A 12709-nucleotide genomic window follows, 5' to 3' on the forward strand; every position below is an offset into this window, starting at 1 on the left:
AATTTAAAATTTCTTGGGAAAATAGGCTTTCATGCAAAGTAATGAAGGGAGACTTAGCTGAGAGGGAGCAAAGTGGGTGAAGATGGCTAATTTTCATACTAAACAAACAAACCTCAGCAGCCTTGTTATAAGTCCTGTAGGTTCCCTTGAGAATTGTCCTTACCCAGGAAATCTACTCACTGTGCGAAACAAGGTTGTAGTGGAATTTAAATTCAACGTTCTTAAAAAAAAAATCAAAATTTGTGTATTGACTTTAATTACCAAACAGTAATTCTCTGAAAAAGATAATTTGGGTCAAAATATTTAGGGAAAAAGTGCACTCAAAAATGTTTGTAATACGTTCTACAATGTCTTTGCATGTGAAGCACTGAACTACAGAAAAATACCTGATTGGATACTTGAAACCAATGATTTCACATTTCTTAGTAGCTCAAAAATATAATATCCTTATTAACATGAGATAGTGAAGACTTCTCATATTACATAAGCCAAAAAGTTTTGGGATCAGAAAAGAATTGAGCAAAGTGAAAAGGCAAGAAAACGGGTTCTTAGAAGCCCTAGCTAAGCATATTGGCTTCAGCAGTGGAAGGAGGCCAAACTTTTTGATATATTGTCTTAATATTTTTGCTACCTAAAGTGATTTTACAGAGCCTATTTAGCTCACTACAATTTAGAATGGATTGAATGAAGACATGAAAATAAATTCCACATCCAAATAAAAGAGTTTTAAAAGAGAAACCGTGAAGATGTAGCAGTGGGGAAGGACTTATAGTCCTTCACCTTCACTAGACTTGAAGCCAAGAATCTGTGATTAGTTGGAAATCACGCAAGAGCTAAGAGAAGGACAGAGACATAGGACATAGGAGCATTGTCCTTTTGTAACAGACACTGTCATCCAAGGTATGGATGATTTAACTCTATTCTTTTCCATACATCCTTCTGAGCAAATGCAAGACCAAGAGAAAGATAATCCATTGAAATAATATTTGAAAGAATAACTTCACTGATCCTGATATGGTATCTAAAGAGAATCTTAAGAGAGAAGATAAAAGTGAAGTATTCTTAGGTTTCCTCTAAGCATCTTGTTAGCAAAGTATATCTTTGAGGTTAGAAGTGATTGAACCAAAAAGTGGTGGAGTACCCATTTTTTTTCTAAATTTTATTTTATTTGTGAACATACTGTACAGAGGGGTTACAATTATATGGGCAAGATAATGCATACATTTCTTACCAAGCATTGCAGCCTCCTCCTTTGTTTACCCTTCACCTCCCTTCCCAGCCTCCCCCCTCCCCCCACCCAACCCTTCCCCCCCTCCCCCCCACCGACATTGTAAAGCTCGTTTTTAACATGACAATTTGTACTTCTCATTGTTGCAACAGGTCCACCTGAATCCTTAAACTACTTGTTTTTCCCCATCTCCTCCACAAGTTATACTGACATCAAATATAGTGAAAGCGGGGGTTATACTGTGGGGGAGGGACATACAAAGCAACAAAGAAATAATCTTATAAATGCATTAGAAACACATGCATGAAAAAAAAAACATTAAAATACCTATCTAAGGATTCATTTTCCTAACATCACATTATCTGACTTTTTCCGCTTGACTCATACATATACTAGATATTGCAAATAAGGGAAACCATGGGACCTGTGTTTCTTTGTGCCTGGCTTACTTCACTTAATATAATTTTTTCCAAGTTTTTCCATTTCCTAACAAATGGGGCAATGTCATTCTTTCTGATGGAGGCATAGAATTCCATTGTGTATATATACCACATTTTCTTGATCCATTCATCTACTGAAGGGCATCTGGGTTGGTTCCATATCTTAGCTATGGTAAATAATGCTGCAATAAACATAGTTGTGCTGGTAGCTTTAGTGTGGTCTTGTTTGTAAACATTTGGGTAAATGCCCAAAAGTGGGATTGCTGGGTCATAGGGGAGCTCTATGTGAAGTCTTTTGAGGAACCTCCATACTACTTTCCAAACTGGTTGAACAAGTTTACATTCCCACCAACAGTGAAGTAAGGTTCCCTTCTGTCCACATCCCCTCCAGCATCTGTTGTTGTTAGAGTTCTTGATTTTTGCCATTCTAACTGGAGTGAGGTAGTATCTCAATTTTGCTTTGGTTTGCATTTCTTTTATGGCTAGGGATGTTGAGCATTTCTTCATGTGTCTATTAGCCATCCTTCTTTCTTCTTCAGAGAAGTTTCTCTTTAAGTCTTCAGCCCACTTATTTATTGGGCAGTTGTTTCTTTGAGGATTTGTTGTTGGGGGATTTAATTTTTTGAGTTCCAAGTATATTTTAGATATGAGACCATTATAAATTGTATGGCTAGTGAATATCTTCTCCCAATCCGTGTTCTTTCTAGTGATCTGGCTAGCTATGTCCTTGGGTAGGCAGACGCTCTGCAATTGCATGCAATCCCATTTGTCCAACCTTTTTTTGATTTTTTTTTTTTGTGTTTCTGTGTCTCTATTAAGAAAATTTCAGCCTGTGCCAAGGACACCTAGGGTTTCTCCTATTCCATCCTGTAATATTTTCAGAGTGTCTGCTTTGACTCCGAGGTCTTTAATCCATTTGGAGTTGATTCTGTTGCAGGGTGATAAATAAGGATCTAGCTTTAGTTTTCTACAAGTAGTTAATGAATTTTGCCAGCACCATTTACTGAAGAGTCTGTCTTTCTTCCATTCTATTTTTTAGCTCATTTATCGAAAATTAGATGTCTATGGGACTGTAGGTTCATTTCTGGGTTTTCAATTCTATTCCGTTTGTCATCTTTTATGTTTTACTTCATCTTTCTCTATTTGGATTCCCTTTAAATTTGCATCTTGTCTCATTGTTCCAGCTAGCATTCTAATACTAAGTAGTTGAAGAGGAGTGGAGAGACCAGACATCCTTATCTCTTTCCTGAATTAATAAGAAATGGCTTTAACTTTTCAACATTAAGCATAATGCTGGCTGTAGGTTAATCAATTCTTAGCAGAAAGAAGAGCACTGTAGTAATATCAGTTCCAAATTTCAAACTATACTAAAAAGCCACAATAATAAGAAGAGCTTGGTACTGGCACAAGAACAGTTTTGAGGACCAATGGAATAGGACTGAAGACTCAAAAATAAACACACTGACATATTGCCACCTAATCTTTGACAAGGGAGCTAAAAAAATAGAATGGAAGAAAGACAGCGTTTTCAGTAAATGGTGCTGGTAAAATTGGTTGTACACCTGTAGAAAACTAAAGCTAGATCCATATATATATTTATATATCATATATATCATGAAGGGTGATATATATATATATAATATATATATATATATCTTAATAGAGAACCAGAAACAAAACAAATCAAAGAGAGGTTGGACAAATGGGATTGCATGAAACAGCAGAGCTTCTGCAAGGTAAAGTTCATAGACAGCAAGATCAATAAAAAGCCCACTTACTGGGAGAAGTTCTTCATGAGTCATAAAACAGACAAAGTCTTATATATAAAATATACTTAGGACTCAAAATCATAAATACCCCAACAACACATCTTCAAAGGAACAACTGTCCAATATCTAAGTTGGCTGAAGACTTAAAGAGAGACTTCTTTGAAGACGAAATAAAAAATGTCCATTAGACACATGAAGAAAAAATATATATATATATATTTGTAATTTGGAGAGTGGAAGGGATATAGCAGAATGCTTAAATGGGGACTCAGGTTGACCATTGTGACAATGATATGTACAGGACACTGTGCAGAAAATGAATTTACAATCTCAGGCAGGGGTCGAGGAGGGAGGAGTTGGAGATGTGGGAAGGAAAGGATGGTAGGAGAAAAACAAAGGAGGAGGTAACAATGCTGTGTACGAAATGTACTCATTACCTAGTCCTGTAACTCTGAATCCTCTGTACAGTATTTTTACAATAAAAATATATTAAAAAAAATCTCTGCCTGCTGTAGATTTCCAGTGCTGCCCTCGGAATTGCATTTTCTGCCTATTCTGGCTGTGGTTAGGTCCACCTGCCCAATGGATCAGTAGTCTTCAAGGCATCTTGGTCTTCCAGTGGGATTTGGATTATCCAGTGGTGGTTGGAACCAGGCCACTTCTAGGACATGGCTTCGTCATTGCCCAGGCAACTAGGATTGCAAGCAGAATTTCTCTGAATTTGACTCCAGAAAACTATCAGTGAACCAAAAGGCAAGTCCACCAAACACCTCACTCCTCCCCCCCCCATTTCCTCCTTTCTCCCTCCCTGGGAAAGTAGAAAATAATTTTGCAGGTTTTGACACACACACAAAATGCCCACCATCTCCCCTGGTAAACTTGGTTTCAAGTCACTAAGTCATGTCAACGGATAATGCTGCATTCATTATTCTGGACAACATCTTCAGGTTGTTTGATGCTTTAATTTGTTTTTGTTGTTGTTGATGTTGTTGGTAGGGGTGCCTGAACTCTGGGTCTTGGTGCTGTCCCTGAGCTGTTCAGCACAAGGCTAGCGCACTACCACTTTAGCCATAGTGCCACTTCCAGTTTTTTCTGCTTATGTGGTGCTGAAGAACTGAACGTAGGACCTCATGCATGCAAGACAAGCACTCTACTACTGAGTCTTCTTCCAGCCCTAATGATTTAATTCTTTAAAATTTCTTTTTGTCAGTCATGGGCCTTGAACTCAGGGCTTGGGTATTAACATATCCCAGAGTGCTTCAGCTCAAGGGGAGCCCACTCCCAATTGAGTTACAGTGCCACTTCCTGTTTGGAGATAACTGACTCACAGACTTTCATGCCAGGATTTGCTTTGAACAGATGAATTTTTAAATTATATTTCTCCTAGGTGTTTATTGGAACATTACAGTTTTTCTGGAATTTAATGTTTTCTGTAAACGTTTGTCTTCAAGTAATCCAAAAGCATTAAATATTACATTTCGAAGCTATCCTTTAGCACATCCATTTTGAAATTATTATTTTAAGATGAAATTCTAATTCTTTGTAGTAACAACCCATTAAAGTCCAAATGGGAAATATGCTAATTTCAGCAGCCTTGGCTCTCCTTCCTCTTTTTTTCTGTCCAGTATCTTTTCTTGTTTTGGAACAAGTGTCTGGACTGTCCAACCAATCAAAAGGAAGATTATTCCATTAATTTAATAGAAAAGGAATCCAGCCTACCTGCATCTCAAGGGAACTTTGAGTATAATGTTAATCTAATAGTGGATTTTCAGTCATTTCGATAATTTTTTGTTTAACCACTCATTAAAGAGGTTCCAAAAGGCAAGATTCAAAAATCATGTTCTGCTTTCTAAGAATGTTTAAAAAGCTAGTAATTCAACAAAGATTACATGGTGAAGAATTTCTCTTTTATTGTAGCACTTACCACTGATCCCTTCCCTTCAAACTTGTAGCTTTGTTCAGTTTTCTTGTTCCAGCATTCATTTTGGTATTTGCTTCAGTAATATCCTTGTAGTATTTGACAATGAAATTCCATTTATTGTTAGAGAGCTCAATTCATATTGCCAAAGGCAGACTCATGAGCAGTTCATAAAGCATAAACTATTGAGAATCGTTAACATGGTCATATGCAAATATTCCATAAATTAATATAAGTACCACATAAATGTGCATCTTCATATACTTTTAAAAATGCAAAGTAGTTACATATATATGTCATAAAATAATTCATATCACTGGTAGAAGAGATTAAGCTAAAATTTTTATTTATATCATCCCCAATATTTTTTCAAATTTTCTTTTCTCATTAACATTCACCTTAGGGCCTGCTTTTCCTAGCAACAAGTTATAAGTTGATATCCTTGGATTTTAGTCCCCTCTGAGTAATGTCTTTTCTTTCCACCACTAGTTAGTCCCTCATGTTAAATACCTGAGGAATAACGTCCCATTGTGCCTGCAAGAAAAGTACCCAAGTCGACTGTCTGTGCCTACTCTTGCTTTGCTTTGTTTGTGAATGTGGTAGCAGAGACAGGGCTGTCAGAGATCAGGTGGCTGGAACCATGGTGTTAAGAATTATGGGTAGCAAAATGAGTAGCAGAGAATAGGATACCAGGGAAAGGATAATTGTGACTGTAATTGCTGAGTTGTATTGGCAGTAAATTGGGTATCAGCAACAGCTTTGCAGGGGTTGGGGTAGCTAATACATGTATCCAGAACAATTTAGCAGTGACAAGGAAGTACAGACAAAATGAAAGATAAAAGTTGTGAGGCATTGTGGGAATTCTTTGTCTACCCATTCTAAAAACATGGAGGAGGATTATTTTAAACTAAAACTACAAAAGAAAATTTAAGGTCTTGGTGCTAACAAATCTGTCCAGGTGTTATTACATTAAATAGAGAATTCAAAATGGTTTTTCTTCATGAAAACAGAGATCAAAGATATTATAATTCTTATTTCAAAATGCAAATTAAAGGGGAAAATTAGTCAGGAGGTAAAATTCATATTGAATGTTAATATTTAAGCAGAAAAGAAGATCCTAGATGGCAGACTGAAGACAAAGCAATATTAGAGCATTATATGTTCAATAATAATTAAGAAACTTAATTGAAAAATTGAGCTAGAATGTTCACATCAGGAAAAGGCAAGCAATCAGAGTCTACCACCAACAAAGAAACATCATAATGTATGTCTAAGAAAAAGGAACCAAGTTCCTTATCCTTGATATCAATGATACACATAACCCCCCTTACAAACACACACACACACACACACACACACACACACACACACACACACACACACACACGAATTATGCAACAACTCAAGCTACTCACATCCATTCAACATGAATCAAAGATCTTCTTGTAATACTTGAAATTTTAAATTTTGAAGTCTTACTCTGAAAACATTACAGGAAGGAATAGGAGAAACCCTAGGTCTCCTTGGCACAGGCCGAAATTTTCTTAAAAGAGACCCAGAAATACAAAAAATCAAAGACAAATGGGACAAATGGGATTTCATGAAATTGCAGAGCTTCTGCATGACAAAGGACATAGCTAGCAAGATCACTAGAAAGCCTATGGATTGGGAGGAGATCTGCACTAGCCATACAACGGATAAGGGTCTCATATCTAAAATATACCTGGAACTCAAAAAATTAAATCCCTCAACAACAAATCTTCAGAGAAACAACTGCCCATTAAATAAGTGGGCTAAAGACTTAAAGAGAAACTTCACTGAAGGGGAAAGAAGGATGGTAAATAAACACATGAAGTAATACTCAACCTCTCTAGCCATAAAAGAATTGCAAATAAAAACAACATTGAGGTACCATCTTACCCAATTAGAATGGCTTTAATCAAATACTCTAATAACAACAGATGCCGGAGGGGATGTGGACAGAAGGAAACCTTACTGCATTGGTGGGAGTGTAAACTTGTTCAACCACTTTGGAAAGCAGTATGGAGGTTCATCAAAAGACTCCACATAGAGCACCCCTATGACACAGCAATCCCACTTTTTGGCATTTACCCACATGATCACAAACAAGATCATAGTAAAGCTATCAGCACACCTATGCTTATTGTAGAATTATTTACCATTGCTATGATAGGGAACCAACCCAGATGCCCCTCAGTAGATGAATGGATCAAGAAAATGTGGTATATATACACAATGGAATTCTATGCCTCCATGAGAAAGAATGACATTGCCCCATTTGTTAGGAAATGGAAAGACTTGGAAAAATTATATTAAATGAAGTAAGCCAGACCCAAAGAAACATAGGTCCCATGGCTTCCCTTATTTGCAATATCTAGTGTATGTCTGAGTCAAGCAAAATATTTCAGATAAATGGATGCTAGGGAAATGAACCCCAAGATAAGTATTCAATTTTGTTTTATTTCATGCAGTTATTTCTAACATATTTTTAAGATGATTTCTATATTGCTTTTTATGTCTCTCCCCCTGCTTTCACTGTATTTGATGTTGGTACAATTTGTGTAGGGGAAGGGCATAAACAAATAGTTTAACTAGGGGTACAGGTGGACACATTGCAACAATGAGATATACAAGTCATTATGTCGAAAAATGAATTTTACAACTTTGGTGGAGGAAGGAGGGGTTTGGCCATCTACTTTCCAGCTGATCTATAGGTATAGAAGCAAAACGTAATACAAAGCAATACAAACCAGTTCTTGCAATAAATAATTTTTCTCTGAACATCTTAAAAATCAATTCTGACAACATGCAATAAAAAAATCCCTAAGTTTAAAACATTCTTCTAGACAAATTGAAGAAATACTGAGAACAAGTGTTTTAAGAATAATTTCAGAGAGCTTGAAGTCAGGGCCTGGGTTCTGTCTCTGACATTTATTAATAAAGACTAGTGCTGCCACTTTGAACCACAGTGCCACAGTAAAGTCTCACCAATTTTCCTCTCCATACTGGCATTGAACTATGATCTAGATGTTTCAGCTCTCTGCGTAGCTAGGATTATAGGCATGCGCCCTTGCACCTGGCTAGAATAATTGCTTACCTGAGACAGAGGCCAGTTAGTATTAAATGTCATTCATGTTTAACTTTGTAAAATAAAGTTAACTGAAATGCCTTCCACTAGAAATAAGGAATTAAATGTTTAGATGGGTTACAAAGTTCTTACCAAAAGATACATATTTTCCTTGCTTTGTTTTTCTTCCAAAAGTGTTTGCTTTCCCGAATCATACCTTATCTTTCCTTGCTTGTTTCTTTAGTTGATTTCATACATGCCCACAGCTCCTTCAACTATCATTTCTTATGTGAAGACCTTGCAAATATCTATTTTCAGTCCAAACTCCTTGTATGCACCCCTCATCCATATATTCAACTGACATAAAAACTTGTGAAACAGTAATCATCTCTTATCATTACTGGATATTAAAGTGTAAGTAAAATTTAAGAAAATAAAGAATAACATAAATAAATATAACATGATTTTAATAGTAATGCTAAACATAAATAAAACGTTGATTATTTTCCGGAGCAATTTAATAAAAACCTCAAGGAAAAAAAATCAACTTTTTTGAGTGCTGATATTATGGTTTAAACTTAGGACCTTACCTTGTCACTTATGCTTTTTCCCTCAAAGGTGGTGCTCTGTATTTGAATGACAGCTCCCCTTCCAACTTTATTTGGGGGATTATATAGAGGTAAGAATCTCACGTAATAAAAAACATCTGTGTCCCTATCTTGGGGTTCATTTCACATAACATCCTCTTATATGGTACCATGTACAAGTTACTCCAAGTAAGATTAACCATGGGACTTGTGGTTATTTGAGCCTGGCTTAATCACTTAATATAATTGTTTCTGCGTCTTTCCCTTTCCTACCAAATGGGGAGATGCCATTTTCTCTGATTGGAGGCATAGAATTCCATTGTGTGTGTGTGTGTGTGTGTGTGTGTGTGTGTGTATCACATTTTCTTGATCCATTCATCTACTGAGGAGCATCTGGGTTGGTTCCATATCTTAGCTATGGTAAATAATGCTGCAATAAACATAGTTGTACTGGTAGCTTAGTAGGGTCTTGTTTGTGATCATTTGGGTAAATGCCCAAAAGTGGGGACTGCTGGATCATAGGGTGGCTCTAAGTGAGGTCTTAGAAAACTTTATATCAAGTGAAGTAAGCCAAAACCAAAGAAACATTGGTCCTATGGTTTCCCTTATTTGCAATAACTATTATATGTCTGGGACAAGCATAAAAGTTCAAAAGCTATGTCCATATGACCAGATAAGAGGCTGTTAAGCAAAATGAACCCCAAGATAGGATTTATAATCTACCATGTTTTTTTTTTCTTTTTATGTTCCTCCCCCATGGTTTAATCTTTGTTTTCACTGTATTTAGTGTCGGTGCCCTGCATCTTGTATACACCCTTCTCTAGCTTGGGGAGGGGAAGGGACAAAACAAAATAGATAAATAGTGATACTGGCTGACGCATTGTAACAATGAGATGCACAAGACACTATGTTGAAAAAGTATCTTTACAATATGGGTGGGGAAGAGGGGAAGGGAGTAGAGGGGAGTGTATTTGTGGAGGTGGGAGGGGAGGGTAGGGGAAAAACAAAGGAGGAGGTAACAATGCTTGATAGAAAATGTACTCATTAACTTGCTCATGTAACTATAACCCCTCTAAACAGCATTTTTACAATGAAAACCTCTTTTAAAAAATAGAAGGTGTGCCGGGCATCAGTGGCTCACGCCTGTAATCCTAGCTACTCAGGATGCTGAGATCTGAGGATCACGGTTCAAAGACAGTCCGAGAAAAAAAGTCCGTGAGACTCTTGTCTCCAATAAAACCACTATAAAACTGATGCTGGTGCTGTGACTCAAGCGGTAGAGCACTCCCCTTGAGCTGAAGAGTGCAGGGACAATGCTCGAGCCCAGAGTTCAAGCCCTGCGACCGACACACACACACACACACACACACACACACACACACACACACACAAAACAGAAGGTGTCATGTACACCAAGTATAGTAGTCCCATCTGTAATCCCACCTGATTGGGAAGCAGAAATGACAAGGATCTTTGTCTCAGGCCAGGCCAAAGAAATAACTGCCAAGACAGCCATCTCAACAAATGAGCTGGCCATAGTAGTTCACATCTGTAATCCTAGCTAATTGTGTGGGAGACATAAGAAGCAATCTAAGATCATTCAGTCAATCTAAGATCAGACCGGGGCAAAAAGTTCAAGACCTCAAGTAAATAAAATGGACCAGAACTATGGCAAAAGTAATTGAACTGCTTGTTGCTATACAACTAAAGTCCTATCTAGCAAGCAGAGAATACCTGAATAGAACCCTAGTAATACTCCTCTCTTCCACCAAAAAGCCTAAATAACTTTGTCCTATTTGAACATCTAATTTCAAGGCCACTGACAGATCAGAGATGGTGATACTATCTTAAAAATTGGGTATTCAAAAGAGACAAAGTTCTTTAGGTTTTGAAAAAGTTGAAAAGGTAGGAAAATCCATGCAATGTTTGTTAGCTCCGTAATTCTAGAAAACATAAAATGTACTCAAGTATTTAATATATATCCATATGTGTGCATATATTCATGTATGTATATATATATATGTGTGTGTGTATATATATAATCATATATATATATATATATGTATATATATATACATATATATGTATGGTTCATCTCTTTTCTGTGTAGCAAATCGTTCAAATGAATCTGTACAATCACTACTCAAAGGCATGCATAGACAAAGAGAATGAGCAGAGAACTCATACTCAGGAATCTATGGTTAGCCCATAACCTGAAAATCTTTTACAGCAGTTTGCATGTGTCAGTTACTGCAGTACAGGGACAATACGATGGCAATGAGATACCAGGCAGATGAAATGAGAAATGAGAGATACAAATGGTACAATATTCTTCTGATGGGTAAGTAGAATTTCCAGTGTGTGTGTGTGTGTGTGTGTGTGTGTGTGTGTGTGTGTGTGTGTGTGTGTATGAGTGTGTGTGTGGGGGGGTGTATTACATTTACTTGGTTCATTTCTCTCTTGAGGAGTATTTGGGCTGATTCTGTAAGCATGGTTGTGCTGAAAACGTTACTATATCCTGGTTTGTAATCTTTCGGGTAAATGCCCAGGAGTAGAATTGCTGGATCATATGGAACTGGGTAGTCAATAGAGGAGTGAAGTGGGAAATGGTAGAAGATTGAATAGGAGAAAAGGGGTAAAATGCAGAGAGGAATCCAGTAAATATCCTACAAAATTAAGAAGAGTGAAGGAAGAGGTGCATAGGGGAAGGATGGATGAGAATGTTGAAAGGGATGACATTGATCAAGGTATATTGTACGCATAAACTGCTTTGTTTAATGATAACTGCTTTGCTACTTAAAATAATAATTAAAAAATCATGTCCCTAAAATGTTATGCAATTAGAAGCAAAGCATGAGAATCTGCTCAGATAATCTCTAGGGTCAATAAATCTTTTTGATTAGGATAAGTTTTAGAACAACACTAATGATACATACCATCTGAAGAAAATTTAATGATTTCCAGCTATTTAAAATAATCACTTTTGAAGATATGGCTCAAGTGGCAGAGTGCTACTTATTGAGCAAAGCTGTCAGATAATGAATTCAAGTCTCAATCTCGAACACAAGTAAAAACAATAAGTATAATTTGGTCACTTTCCAGGGCATTAGTAGATCATGCATTAATCCTACCTTATATCAGAAGGCAGAGATCTGGGGATCTCAGTTCAATGTCAGCTTAGTTTGGAACGTCTGTGAGACTCTCATCTCCAATTCACTGTCAAAGAAAGCTGGAAGTGGACTCATGGCTCAAGTGGTAGAATGCTAGCTTACAGCAAAAAGCTCAGGGGCAGAAGCCAAGCCTTGAGTTCAAGCCTTAGAATAGTGCATATATATACACAAAGAAAGTAAGTCATTCAATTTCTTAACCTTCCATTTCCCTAATCCTAACTCTAATCTTGGACAGAACCCTAAGAGTAATCTTGATGATAATAGTAACCCAATCCTAAAATTAATGGAAAACACTCGAGTTTAGACACATTCTAACAGATACTCATTGCCTTTGAAATGATTTGCACTTTGCTCCAAATCCTACAGATTCCCTGAATTGGACTCTGAAATCGTTCCCTATTATGAATCATTAACCTCAAATCTTCATATCATGAAAACTATCACAGTTTCCACTGATCTTAACGTTTACTGAACTCCTATATCTCCAAAAAGAAGTTGAAGGATTATTT

This window comes from Dipodomys spectabilis, unplaced genomic scaffold (assembly GCF_019054845.1).
Source record: "Dipodomys spectabilis isolate Male_0828 unplaced genomic scaffold, ASM1905484v1 ptg000569l, whole genome shotgun sequence".
Taxonomy (NCBI): domain Eukaryota; kingdom Metazoa; phylum Chordata; class Mammalia; order Rodentia; family Heteromyidae; genus Dipodomys; species Dipodomys spectabilis.